This window comes from Herpailurus yagouaroundi, unplaced genomic scaffold (assembly GCF_014898765.1).
Source record: "Herpailurus yagouaroundi ecotype Mexico unplaced genomic scaffold, PumYag 164, whole genome shotgun sequence".
In the NCBI taxonomy this organism is placed as follows: Eukaryota; Metazoa; Chordata; class Mammalia; order Carnivora; family Felidae; genus Herpailurus; species Herpailurus yagouaroundi.
In genome coordinates this window covers 2,880,980-2,895,399 of record NW_024412405.1, presented here as the reverse complement: position 1 = coordinate 2,895,399, position 14,420 = coordinate 2,880,980, and the positions used below count along the sequence as shown (strand labels likewise).

Sequence of the window (14,420 nt, the reverse complement as noted above, 5' to 3'; positions counted from 1 at the left end):
TCTCTTCCGGAGTCTGATAAGGGCTCCAGGAACCGCCTCCTTCAAAGTGCACCATGCACGGACTCATTAACATACATATGATTCTGAGGGTTCATGGACACCCACCCCCAACTGAAGAGAACACCCTGTGGTCTAGACCATAAGTTTTCACTTGTAAGTTGAATTTATTTTTTTTTAAGTTTGATTATATTTTTTCCAGTTTTGAGAGGTCACTGACACACAACATTGTATAAGTTTGAGTCACACAATGTGCTCATCTGAAACACTACAAAATGGTCACTAGATTGTTTCTTGAATTTAATCTTTCCAGTGCCTCTAATTTGGGAGTGGGTATCCCAAACCACCTTTTACCCTTAATTTAACTAGAAAGAGAGAGAGGGACCAAAGATCAGGAAGACCTGTGTGTGGTTCTCTCCATAGGGCTCCAAGCCCCCCACTGTCACGGTCCCACCTGCCTGGCGCTGGTACAGGACAGAGACAGGAACTCCGTAGGGTTTCTGGTGGGTAAGCAGGTAGGATCAGCAGGCCATCAAAGAGAGGTTATCTCCACGTGGAGGGTGAGGAGAAATGCAAGTGTTCAGGGACGTTACCAGCATGGCAATCTCAGGTAGAAGCTAAGACAACACAACTCACATTCACAGGTAGACTCTGCGATTATGAGAAGTTCCTGAGTGCTGTAACAAATCTCAGTACCCAGCTAGACCTCTTCCCCAGAACTGCTCTTAGAAATATGGTCACTTTCCATCCACTGGTGCTAAATGCTGGATTCCACTCAAAGTTGCCTTATACCGGGGCCTCATCCAGCTTGGGACACACACAGGAGGACAACCGGATGGGCAGAGAGCCCAGATCTGGTGATTTTCTGTTACACACACCGCCCAGTGCCACAGCGCACACCTATGCAGATTAGCAAAGTCCCCAATTTTGAAAAACTAAGACCAAAACTGCGTAAAACTGTTGCATAGAAAGACACCTCTGCTTTGCACGTACTCAGGCTACCACAGCCCATGGCTTGCACATGCGTCATGGCTCAGCATCTGGGAAGAATGGAGAAGACACTACATAAGCCAGCGACCGCTGCATCTGCCTACGAAGCTATTTATATGAGAAACTCAACCTAATGCAAGGCAGAACTTTCAAATTAATACCATATCCTCTCAAATTACACAGTGGCATATCACCCAGGACTAGAACAAGCTGAGTTGACGTGTGGAGCTGTCCATCATCTGTCATTCTGGCTTAAGGTCAGAAGCAATTCCGCTCAGATACGGGAACTCAAACTCAGGGCAGCATTTTTACATGGTGTTCGGATGTAACGGAAACCGGCTGATCTTCCCACCTCTCTCCTCTCTGAGGCTTCATTTAAGAAGAGAATTGCCAACTCAGGGAATTAAGCTCATTAAGGATCGGGTCTATAATGACTTCCCACTAAAAACGCTCTGCGACATCACACATTTCATCAGTGATTTTTACAACTTTCCCCTGTATCAATAGCTCTTCCCAGTTGCAAGATGACATAGGATGTGTCCTACCAATTTCCTGGGACAGTTTCCCAACATCTTTTACCAAGAACTTTGACCCATGTTTTCTTTCTTTAAGCCACTCGATATTTTTACAGAAACAGTCTCTGCATTTCCGATTCATTATCCCTAACTCACACATTAGATTGGTTTTGCCCAGGAACCGTGGTAAACGTCCCTACGGCATAATTTCAATTTTTTCCCAATAGCATAATCCGCAAAAAGGGCTCACTGCTAACTGTGACAAGAACCCCTCCAAGTTCAAGGACGTGTTAGGTAGAGAACATCGAGCCCTTCATTTCTCGGTGTTGGTGCACACGGTGGCAGCCTGTCCCATGGGGCTCACCGTGTCGGGGGTGGGATGGAGTGACCCTTGTCTTTTGGAACTAGAGGTCCTTCGGGTATGTCCCTGTTGATTACAAAATCATCCCTTCTTCTGTCTGAGTCCAACCTCTTCACACAGGATGCTGCCGACTTGGCCACATAGCAATTTTAAGGCAAAGGACAATATTCTTGCACCATTACTGTTGTGACACATACCACTCTCATCAAAATGCCTGGAAGTCATGAACACTGTAGAAACACATTTGCTCTTTGAAGTCTCCATTCTTACATCTGGTATTTCCACATTTGCTGCCTTTGTCCTCCCTAAATCCGAAGCGTTCTCCCTGGCTAGTTTTGCATAACTCCCAGGGCGAGAGGAGACCCAGGCCAACTCATTCCCTACTCTAGAGATATTTTGAAATTCCTAATTGCTTTTTTTATTTAATTTTTTAAATGCTTATTCATTTTTGAGAGGGAGAGACAGAGCACGAGCAGGGAAGGGGCAGAGAGAGAGAGAGGGAGACACAGAATCCAAAGCAGGCTCCAGGCTCTGAGCTGTCAGTGCAGGGCCCAACGTGGGGCTCGAACCCACTAACCGTGAGGTATGACTCGAGCTAAAGTTGGACACTTAACTGACTGAGCCACTCAGGTGCCCCCCGCCTACCTTCTAAATAAATGGAACAGCCCTGAAGGTCTGTTAGAGATAATCTACAAAGTAGATAATACTTCCAATAAAGAGCTTTGGTCCTTATATTTACAGCTCTTTTAACAAAGTCGAGTTTCTGAGGCTGAGCCACTCCTAAAAGAGCAAAGAGGGGCATCTTTTAAAGTATTTTCTAGTTCAGTATGATGGAAGGCCCAAACTGTTTGTTTGTATTAATTCCACAAACAATCTTTGAGGGCAACAATTCTCGTCTGTTATGTTCCACAGCCCAGTACGATACTTACCACGTGAATGAATGCATGAAGGAAGGACCAAAAATCATTAATTACATCAATGTATATAACACATTTAAGCCATGCGCACGTGTGTATATACAAACACGTAAACACATACGCACATACGGAGGAACCGAAGGTACTTAATATACGAAAACCGTAACATCCTCCAAATGACCATTCTACTGTAAAATGTACAAGCAAGACTCATTTCCCGAAGGCCTGTACAGACCTCTGCAGAAAGGCTCTCTATCAAGACGTATGGGGCTCTCTCCATCTTAGGCTTTTCAAAGGATAAACATCCTCCATGTGTCAGCATGTTTGGATTTTCTTCATATGCTCTCCCAGTCTGTGGCGTCCTGACCCCGACCTTCTGTGAATTCTAAAACGGATCTCAGCAGCAGAGGGGTTATGTGGCTGGAAGCCCCAGGTCTGGTGCCCCATAGACGCTGTCTCTCACAGAAACTCGGCCGTTCCTGCAGGATGAGGCCCGGTGATACATGTGATCTCAGCACCGGAGCGGGCCACCTCTTGGATCTGTCTCCACATCTGCACTCGGGCCGAAGCAGCTTGCTGAGCGCCACGACTGGCTGATTCCAGAGGAATTTATCACTAAAAGATAGGGTTGTTGTCTTCAGTGAGACCCATCAACTCTGGACTCAGCGGATGTGCTGGTGGAAAATTACCAGAGTCCCTGACACTTGAGGTGGAGTCTCAGACTCCCAGAGACCACATGCATCTGGGACGTGGAGGAGACAAAGCTCCGAGAACCCTTCATTTCTCAGGCTCAGGATAAGATGCCCTTTCTCATGTGAACAAGGTCAGGCAGAAAGTTCTGGAAAGCGGTTCCCACTTTTGCAGAATACTCTATTAAACCATGCTCTTTTCACACTAACCACGTGCAGGAAGAAACCCCAGAAGACACCTTCTTCTGAGTGGCTCTCAAATACCAACCGTCAGGGCATCTCACGAGAGTCAGAAACTACTACGGTAATACGGTCACTTCCCGTGCGGAATCACTACACTGTGTTTCCTTTCAATTTGCTCGTGTTGGTTTTATTCTTGTCTTTAAAGCCCAGTTTTCAACCTTGGGTATAGAATTATACCCTTAAAATTATGCAATAAAAACTTATTCAATTAATTGAAATATGTGAATATCACTATAATCCTAATCTGTAAATTACCCAGGAATTACCGCACTTTAAGGAATGACGTAGAGGTAAAAGGAAGATATTTTTCAGTCCACATCATTTATAATCATGAAATAAATGAGAGCTGACGTGTCCGGGACCCGTGATATAACAGTTCCTCATTTAGGTGCTTGGAATGTATTATCACGTACGCTGTCTTCACAACCATCCTACAAAGGAACAGTACCATCACTCCTACTTTCAAACGAGAAAACAAAGCACAGAGAGGCTGAGAAGGCTGTCCATAGTCAAACAGCAAGTCAACCCCATGTGGTCTGGCCCCAGAGTCTATGACTGCGTGATGATCTCTCTACAGTTTCAGAACCTATGTGAAAACTCTGGGGGCAAAAAAGAGCACCGTGAACATCTTCATTGTTCAGTATAACATCTATTATACCATTATTAAAATTGCTCTTACCTTAACTTGGGCACAGAGCAGAGTACAAAGCATAAGAACTCTTCTAACTGCCGACATATTTTCCGACCTCTAGTGAGTGTTCAACACACATTTGTGGAACACATTTTGAATGCCAGAAGCAAGATACTGAGTTATGGACCCATTACTTTATGCTAGGTGCCTAAGTGAATTCTTAGCTTTATTTATTTTATTTTCAAGGATGTAAGAAAAAGGGGGGAGGGGCGTGCTTTGATTACAAATCCGCCTTCTGGCCTAAAACAATGCCCAAAGTTAGGTATGTTTTAAATGAATTATCCAGTCAAGGGAAGGACGTGTAAGTCTATCCTATACTCACACATAATCACTCTATGAGAGCAGAAAAATTATCTAAGGTCACCAAGAAATTATAAAAAAATGATTAACTATAAATTTTTTTCAAGTTTTAAGAGCCTGAATTCCAGAATAAAGAAATACAATCTTATTGTGTTCAGCATTTGGAAAAACAAAATCTAATTATTACTAAGGCGCCTGATAGCTGTTTGTTCGGAGTTGTTTGAACCAACTGATAAAACGCATCTGTCGTCAGCATAACGTCTACGTGCCAAAATGCTTGTCAAAGACAAGGGATGAGCCAAGAACACTGCCCGCTATACCCTATGGAATAAAGAGCGTCCCCTCCCCAGTTTCTCAGTGAACAGAACTGAGCTTGGACCATGGCTGCACTCTTCTCCAAAATACGTCCGACCCAGAAGCTGAACTACTCATACTGTAGTGGTTCCCCCATCTTCCTGCTTTGGCAAGTTTATCTCAATTTTATAGGCCATTTCCTGACCAAAATTTAGGAGTTATTTTAAACCACTAACCCCAAATGGTCTTTAATATCCAGGAAATAGATTTAGCCATAATAGGACACGAAACAGAAACTCCTCATGAGGAGGGCAAGCAACAGAGACCCATGGGGGGCGGGGGGCCACAGCAAGACATGGCAGCCACGCCCTGGGGGACCAGCCTCACAACCCACCTGCCCTCTGGCCCGGCCAGCCTGTAAGCAAACAGCCTGTGCACATTCTCAGCAGGTGTGTGCGTGTGTGTGCACGGGCGCGCACGCGCGTGTGTGTGTGTGTGTGAGAACAGAGTCTTAGAGATGGCAAAAATTCTGACTTAAGGTAGATAATCCTGAGAAGACACATGTCCCGTGTCCTGAGGAGAGGAAGTCCACAAGGCACCAGCATCTTCTCAACTCTCATTGGCCGAAACCCCCTCAAATTAACTCTCAAACACAGACACTCCACATATATACTTCTAGAACCTTCTTCCCACTTCTCCCCCTTCAAATGGCACCACAGGGCTAGAACTGGGATTGCCAGTGGCAACAACAACCAATAAGAAGAAAATGAGAATTGTGAGTCATTTTCAATACAACAGTTCAGCTTCTACTTGAGGGCAAACTAACGCCCAGAAGAGCAGGTGGATAGCCCACATCCTCAAGCAGCTGGCCCCGTAAGAAAAAGGAATGGACAAGACCCATGGCCTCTGGAACAGTGGCCGCACATCACCTGCTAGAAAGGCAGCTCTCAGGTGCACAATGCACCCCCAAATAAGGGACTCTAGGAGGGGGCCTGGCACCTGTGCTTCACCAAGCCCCCGGGGAGAGTCTGTTGTGAGCACAAGTTCCAGAACTACTGGGCCAGGTGACCTTCGGGGTGCCTTGATGACAGAATTACTTCACTACTTATTCCTCAGTGCTGATTTTTCATTTAACAAAGAGAATGGTGCCCAGCACTGTATAAACGCCTGGTAAACATTAACTCATTTAATCTGCATACATGTCTTCTTAGCCAGGCACCAACCACCACCATCGCCATGGTCCAGGTGAGGAAATGTGGGCGGAGAGAGGGAGGGAAGTTGCACAGGGTCCCACAGCTTGGGGACAGGTGCAGCAGGAGGGGAACCAGCACCCTTGAATTTAACCACAGTGTCCATTGCCCCACGCGGGGCTCCTCTCCAGATGCCTCTGAGACATCGCAATGGTCTTTCCAAGAAGCGGTGTGTGCACAGCCCAAGCCAAGCGTCCCAGAGAATGACACATTGCTTCTGCCTGGCTCACTGAGTCCCTGGAATTGAGCTGACCCATTCATAGACCATTACTTCTACTTAAGACATAAAGTCAGGTCAAGTATTTTCCAAATGGACATGACAGAAAATGGGCCACGTGATAGGTCCCATGACCTTTCTCTTCCTCATAAAACCTTGCATGTTAGAGGTATAAAAAGACAGAATGTTACCTTCACTCAAGCCTTTCTCCAGGAATGGTCTGGACTTGGTAAGTAAGTTTCACACAACTCGGTAATAACTCTGTGACATTCAAGTGTTACTGTATTCTTTAAAAAAAAAAAATTCTAAAACGTGACTTGAAAAATTAACGCTACTTAGGAAAAGGAGTTGCCTGCATTTTAAAATGACATTTTAGGGCTGACGCTCTTGGATGATGTAGGAATAAATACTCCTGTGCCGACTGGTTGATTGAAAGGATCCTGGTGGGGTTTTAGAATAAACTGTGGTTGTTTCTTTGTATTATAAAATAATATGCTTACTTTATAAAAAATACTGTTGCAGACGTAGCCCCCAATCTTCCACTGATAGATACATTATACACTTACATATGTATGTATAAGTATCCATTAACACTTCCTTATCAGAAACAAAGGAATAGACCAGTATAGTTATCCTCGGTTTATCTGTAACATCCTGAGGCCTGCCAAATGCCCCACGTGCTAGCTGACATATGTCAGGGAAGATTCACCTGTCCCAAGTGAAGGCACCCCCGTGGCCTGCCACCCACCTCTCTGAACCTCTTCCCATCACCCAGTGTGAGCGGCTGCCGTGAAAACTTGTGCTAACAGCTCTGGAGGCATTCCGAGTTACAACTACAAAGCCCTGGGTTCTGTTCTCCATGGAGGAATATGTTGATTTTCTAAAGCAGTCAATAAAACTTTTAACAACTTTAACGAAAACGTCAGACACAGGCATACTAGGTCTCCAAAATATTCTGCTGGGTTTGCACGACATTTATTTTAAGTGGCTAGACTCTCTCTGAGAGAGGGTACAAACAGCTCCTCCGACTGTCAGTACATGTGGAAAGCAATGGACTCCCATTACGGCTTCACCCAGACCAAGCCACAACCTGCTGTTATCGGACCCAGAAAGAAATGCCCACAGGCCACTGAGCTATGTGTTCAGTAACGAACAAAGTCATTCCCAAACTCTGAACAAAGTACTGATTCTAAGAGCAGGAGAAGATGAGGGGGGTTCAAGAACTGTCCTTCAGCAGCAGGAGGTGAAACCAACGCCACATGGCGCATGGACTATTCCTTTAATGTCCCATTGGGTGCTTTCATTTGTCTTGTGCTTCACCACAAATCCAGCAAGACTCACAACTCAGGTGACATGAAACGTTCTTATAGTGAGCAGATGAAAAATCAAAGATGTCAAAGCGAGGAATGTCACTAAACCACGGAATGAACTATTTACGTCAAGAGTTCAGCACTGTGTATATTTCCAAGTCGTGTTTAGTCTATGGTGCAGTAACTACTCCAAATTCCAAATGAAGAGGAAACACCTTTGTTTGGCACTAATTTTATTCCCGTTCCCCGACACCGCCACAGAGATGAAACACCACTCCCATGTGCCAGCCTGGGGTCCCAGCGGGGTGGAGAGTTGAATGCGACCCACAAACACTAGCACCGATGACAAGAGCTCAGTGATTTCCCTCCATGGGACAGGCGCTCCTCGCGTAGTGGGGGCGTTTTCAAAAGAAGCCGTGTCCTCCAGTGTCTCGGAATTGTCAGGGCCGTCAGACTAACACACATAAGACGATGAGATCCCAGCCACGCGGCAGTGATAACACCCCACATTTCTTGAGTTCTGACCTGCTTTGAGGGCACAACTGCACTGGGCAATGTGAAGGTTCCCACGGACATCATATTATTAGAGTAGGGACCTGAGGCTCAAAGCGATTACATCATCCCATGGAACACAGAGACTGGTCCATTGTGACAATTACCCAACCTCTAGGTTGGGGGGTCACGAAGAAGAAGGCCACATAAATTCCACGGATCCGGGCTGCGGTGGGCACGCAAACCCAATCCAAATTAAAGTGGCAATGAGACACCACGAGACACACTTACTATGGAGAATGGTCAAAACCCAACACCAACAACGCCGAGTGCTGAGGAGGGTGTGGTGGAGACACAGGAACTCTCGTTCATAATGATAACGGTGGGGACGCACAGCCACCTTGGAACACAGCATGGTGGGCACCCATAGCTGAGCATGCTTCCGCCATACTACCCAGCAATCACATGCCCAGGTGTTTACCCAAAGGAGGCAAGAACTTATGTCCACACAAAAACCTGCACTTGGATGTTCACGGCAGCTTTATTCATAATCGCCAAAACCTGGAAGCAACCAAGATACCCCTCGGTAGGTGATGGATGTATAAGCAGCAGTACGTCCAGAAGGTGGACTCTTACTCAGTGCTAAAAACACAGTAGCTATGAAGCCATGAAAAGACACGGAGGAACCTGAAAGGCGTATCCCCGAGAGAAAGAAGCCAGTGTGAAAAGGCTACGTTCTATATGACATTCTGGAAAAGGTAGCACTGTAGAGACAATAAAAGGATCAGTGGTTGCCAGGAGGGTGGGGGAAGGGAAGGATGAGCAGAGTTGCCCAGGGGATCTTGAGGGTAGTGAAAACGCGTGGTGTGATATTCAGTGACGGCGACATGTCACTGCACATCTGTCCAAACCCACAGAACGCACAACACCAAGGGTGACCCTCATGTAAACCAGACACTCTGGGTCTGGGTGACAATGATGCGTCACCATAGGCTCATCCATTGGGACAAACGGGGCGCTCTGGCTGGCGACGTTGATAATGGGGGAGGCTGTGCTCAAGTGGGGGGCGAGGGGGTGTGGGGGGCATTGTCTGCACCTTCCTGTCAGCCTAAAGCTGCTCTATAAAAAATAAAGTCTTTATTAAAAAACAAACACAAACCACCCAGCTGAAAAGAAGGGAAGGTTTGGTTAGACAGCACGTAGCCACTGTCAGGGGAATCACGTGGTCCTAAGCGGGCTCTCTGAATACCGTTAGCCTCATGACAACATGACAAATGGACAGAACCTGTGGCCGCAACGAGGCGCGGGAGCCGGAGGGCTTTGTGGCCACCCGGCCCAAGGTGCACAGACCGGAAGGGGGCCGTGGCCGTGGGAGAAGAAAGCAGGCAGGGACAGTGAAGCCCCTAGAACTAAGACAATGCAGCCTTGGGGACTGAGTGACGCGGAGGTGGGAAAGCAGAGAGGGCGAGGCCTCGGGGTGAAGCCACTGTGTCCAAGCTGAGCGTCAGGAGCCGCGGGGACATCAACAACCAAAAGACCACAGTCGGGATGGGCAGGCGGTCCGGCGTGGGTAAAAAGCAGCAAGTTGGGTTCTGAACACTCTCACTGAGTCTGAGACCAGAGCCCAGGTGACCTGTCCCACAGGAACATGAAGACCCAAGACTGGAAATCAAGAGAAAAGTCTGGAGCCCCCTTCAGGGAATGATGAGGAATCCTTCCAGGAGATCTCCCCAGTGAGAGAGGAGATAGCACGGGGAGGACAGAGGAGCCAGCTGAGCAGACCCCACGGCACAGCCAACGCTGAAGGCCTGGGGACAGGCAGGAGGGAGACGCAGAAGAAAACTAGAGGAGACCCATGTCACTGGATTGGGACCAGGAGAACAATGGAGGGAAACAAAGGCTGGAAGCAGCTCACTGGCTGCCGGACGAGAAAAATATTAACCCCAGTCATTCTTACGGGGTTCAACTCCTCAAAAGAAATTAACCATTGAAACGTGTTCTGGTTTATATCCTCTTTCATTGTACACGTCAGAATGGTAGGAATATTCTTTTGTATTGTTTTACAGTTGACATTTTTTAGTGGTTGTTGAATAATAGCAGGAAGAACAATCCCCTAATGATATTATTTTAGGCATTCTATTGTTGCTTTTGCTCACTCCACCTCAAGAATTCAAAATACCGAATGTGCTGGAGAGGCATTTTAATGAGGTTAATCCTTTTTAAATTTCTGGAACAAATGTTATAACAAACATTGTATATACTTCTGCAAAACAAGTGTCGTAACTTATTCCAGTCTTGATGCCCTCCGGATTTCTAAAAGGGATTGTCTTAGAGCCTCGCTGGTGGGTTCGACTGGTCTGCAAAACCTTTACCAGCTCTTAACCAATAACTGAACTGGTAAAGTTATGACCATCCCTACCAGTCCCAAGACATTTGCCAACAGTCTTGTTAATGAATAATGCAGGGTTTTGTGAATTCCCTCATGCCCTTGCCCAAGTGAGGGTAGGTTTTCTGGGTCAGTTCCTAAAGGCACTCCAGTCTAGAATCAGCCATCCATGCGGCAACTTTCCAAACATCCTGATGGGCCTGCAGCCTCAGGAGAGGGGACACCACCAATCTCAGGGCCACTGATGGGAGCTGGGCACTTCTCACCTCTGTTCTCTGAGACCTCGTCCCTCAGTGTCTCTACCCTTCCAGGAGGAAAGTTCAGCTACCACGTTAATAACAGAGGCAATGACATGTTGGTATCTCACAGGAGGGAGCTTTAGGCTCATTTTTAAATGCAAACCCCTGGAGGAATACGAAAGAACCTGTGGGTAGATTTATCCCCCCTTCTGAGTATAATGTACCGTAACACTCATGAAAATAATACACTGAGCTTATAATTCTATTTTCCCCTCTGATTTGGAGGTGGGATGTCCTCAGGGAAGTTTCCCTGAGTTCCCCAGAGCTGGTTAGAGGCTCTCCCGGCCCTCGATTTACCTTGACCGCAGCACTGACCAGCCTGAGTGGTGTTGACCACTCAGTTGCTCAGCACTTCTTGCCGAACTGCGAGCTTCCAGAGGCGGGGTGGGTCCCCCTCACTGTGGCCCGGCCATCACCAGGCAGAACACAAGGCATGAAGAAGGGCCCAGGGCACATGTATGGAACAAAGGAAGGGAGGGAGGGGTCCCTGGGAGAAGGGGCAAGTCTGCCAGGGCCGGAGGCGGAGGGTGAATGAGTCCTCCAAATTCAGTTGCTTAATCAAAGCAGATAAAATTGAAGATTGTCTCGTCCCTAAACCGCACTGGCTCTTTGCGTATGTGATTAATCGACACCACTAATACATCTGTGAGGGTCCACCCTTACACACTCACAATGCACACACACTCTTCCTGCCGGTTGTTACCTAGTTGTCGCATACACCTTCCTTCTGATCAAGTCTATACGTTAAGAACAGGATGGTTTGGATCATGTCTTCACCAATGGCACTCCTGAAATATTGGGCTGCTGGTGGTGTCTCTGTCATTGGGTCTAAATTGGAAATCAGCCTTCTCGTTTAAATTACATTTGCAGCAGAACACAGTCCATACTCACACGGGAACTAACTCTCACTTCATTGCAGTTCCGGGTCACTGAGTCCCAGGAGAGTGAGTGAGGGCCTGACGGTGCCAACACCACTGGGCAGGCATCACCACACACATAGGGAAGTGCACATTTCTGATCCTGAGAAATAATCTCTGAAAGGGGTGTCCCTGGGACCAGTGAGGGAGGAGTCTGAAGGCCGCGTGTGGTGGGGACACCTCCCTTCCGTCTGACTGCTTAACTGAGAACAGAGGGCACTCACGGCCATAACACGAGGGGCACAGTTTTGTCTCAGGCTTGCACCCTATTCCTCCTTTCCTGTCTCAGAAAGAAAAGCTGTGCGGGAGAGTCAGGGCAGATTCGGCTTGGGGAAAAGTCACTGGCCGATAAAACCCATCTACTAGTAAATGAACAATAGGGCCACGGCATATATGGTCAAATATAAAATCAAATAGCCTTTCATATGGGGAGTGGGGAGTGCACTTCTCACCCAGCACAGGAGGTGATGTTGGGACAGGTACAAATGCAGGTAAAAGTGTGACTCAGACACTCTTTCAAAGGCACAGGTGACCCAAGAATCATTCATGTTGGCTTCTGAGTTCAGATTTGATTGACTTACAGCACTTTGCATTCAAATGTACTTTTCAATGTATTTTGATTGGATGAGTATTGAAGTCATTTCAACTTTTTAGTAACTCTGCAAAGAAGTAAGCAAAAAATTCTTGATGGCATGAAGAGTGAAACAATTTTAAAATTAGACAAATTACTACTTTTGGATTTTTGTGTACACCCATAACTCATATCCATGTATCTCTGATTAAGCAAGGAAAAATGAAGTACAATGATAATGCCTGGTAAGTCAATGGTGATTGACCAGAGAGTGTCCATTCACACGCCAGATATCCTAAGATACTAGGCGATACCTTGTGGCTTAGAGTCAAGCCAGTGGAAAGGAATGTGCTTGGGCCTAAGAGAATAATTAAAGGGAAGTGAAAGCATCCCAAACTCAAGAGCAATGAGTTTGGTTTCCCAGGCAGGAACAGGGGTCCCTGCAAGTGAGTGGCTCATCCTTTAAAGTCCTGGCTGTTTGAAAAGCTAGCTCTCACAATTAGCTTTGCTTTGCTAAGATTTTCAATTAGACACTCTAAGTCAGAGATTCCTAGTTCCAAATTAGAGAACTTTCTCTCATTTGTTTGCCACCGAGTTTAGCAATCTCTCCTTGGAAGTCATAAATCTTTTGGTCAATATTACTGCACCCAAATAACGTGCTCTAGAGACTCCTCTTTTGAAAGTATTTTGTCACCATTACTGAAGAGCGTTTAAACCGAGCATGGCGCTTGGCCTGACTCCGGGGCTGGGAGAAATCGTCTGCAGTTAATTGCTGCTGTGATCACCAGCCTTTTCGACACCGATGAAGGAGCAGCCAGTAAAGGGTCAGGTCTGGGATGATGAGGCATGTGTGCGAACTACCGGTTTCTCCTGGCACCTAACAGTTAGCACATTTTACACCCAGTGAAGAGTGAAGCGGGGGCTGGTGGCAATCAATCCTCCAGAAGAGAAGTAAATACAAACAAACAAACAAAACCTAAGAGCAAGATTAGGATCTGAAACAGTGAGCCAGTAAGTAGGAAAAGTGGCAAGTAGCAAAATAATTTTAAATGGGGGGGGGGCGGTGCAAACTGGGCCAAGAAGCCACACTCTCCCGGGGTTTTGTCTACAAGGCTCCCCCACTGGGTAACGGCGGACGTCTTTATTCTGTCTGAGGGGAAGGGAAAAAAAGGAAAGAGCAGTACATCAAGGACCCACCGGGGCTGGGAGCCTTTACTCCAGCAAGCCGAGCTCCCAGATCCTTTCCGGGCAAACACACAGCGGAGGAAATGAAAACGAGGAAAACAATTTGTGCTTAGAACACTAAGATGTAGTTTCGCTTTGCTTTCACTCCCAGATACAACGTGGTTGTAGCTGTTCAACGTATACAAGTAACAGGCAAGGGGTCCTAACTTTTCAAGCCGCGCCGCACAGGAGCCCCACTGGTGCTCCGGCCGGTCCTCCCGCAACAGCACAGTCGTGGGAAAGCAAAGATACAGCTGTTTCCAGGCAAACGGCCCAGAACTGTTCAGCATCAACCAGCAGAGTCGCCCAAGAACGGGAGAAACACGCCCAAAGCGACTCCCGGGCGCAAGTGTGGGGCTGTGAGCGGCGTGGGCGCGCGTGCCCTGCCCACCGGGCCGCGGCCCACCCGGGGGCGCCCGGGGCAGGTGAGGGCGCCGGGCCGCCGAGGCCCCCGCGCTGCGAGTTCAAATCCCAAGGAGTCCCGGGCACGGGGCGCACCCCGCTCGGCTGCGCTCGCCCGGGGCGCCGGGGACTCGTCCACCTCGCCCCCACCCAGCCCACAACAAAGGAGGTTCCCTAACGGATGCGCCAGCGCAGCCCACCGGGAGTCACCGGCGGGGACCGGCTCGGAGAGGGCACCCGGCCGTGCCCCCGCGCGACCTCCCCCCCCCACCCCTGGAGGGGCGGGCGGCTCGGTCCGGGGACAAAGGGGCCGCGCGGGGCGCGACGCCGGGGCGCGGGGCGCGACGCCGGGACG

At 47.9% G+C, this 14,420-nt stretch overlaps 1 long non-coding RNA gene across 1 annotated transcript; it reads right to left on the bottom strand.

Moving 5' to 3' along the window:
• Positions 1-6,757: 6,757 nt before the first annotated feature.
• Positions 6,758-14,104, bottom strand: LOC121037712 (uncharacterized). Its single transcript, XR_005793936.1, has 2 exons — positions 11,304-14,104; positions 6,758-11,270 (listed from the first exon to the last, which is right to left on the bottom strand). It is a non-coding gene; the product is annotated as an uncharacterized LOC121037712 (long non-coding RNA).
• Positions 14,105-14,420: the final 316 nt, after the last annotated feature.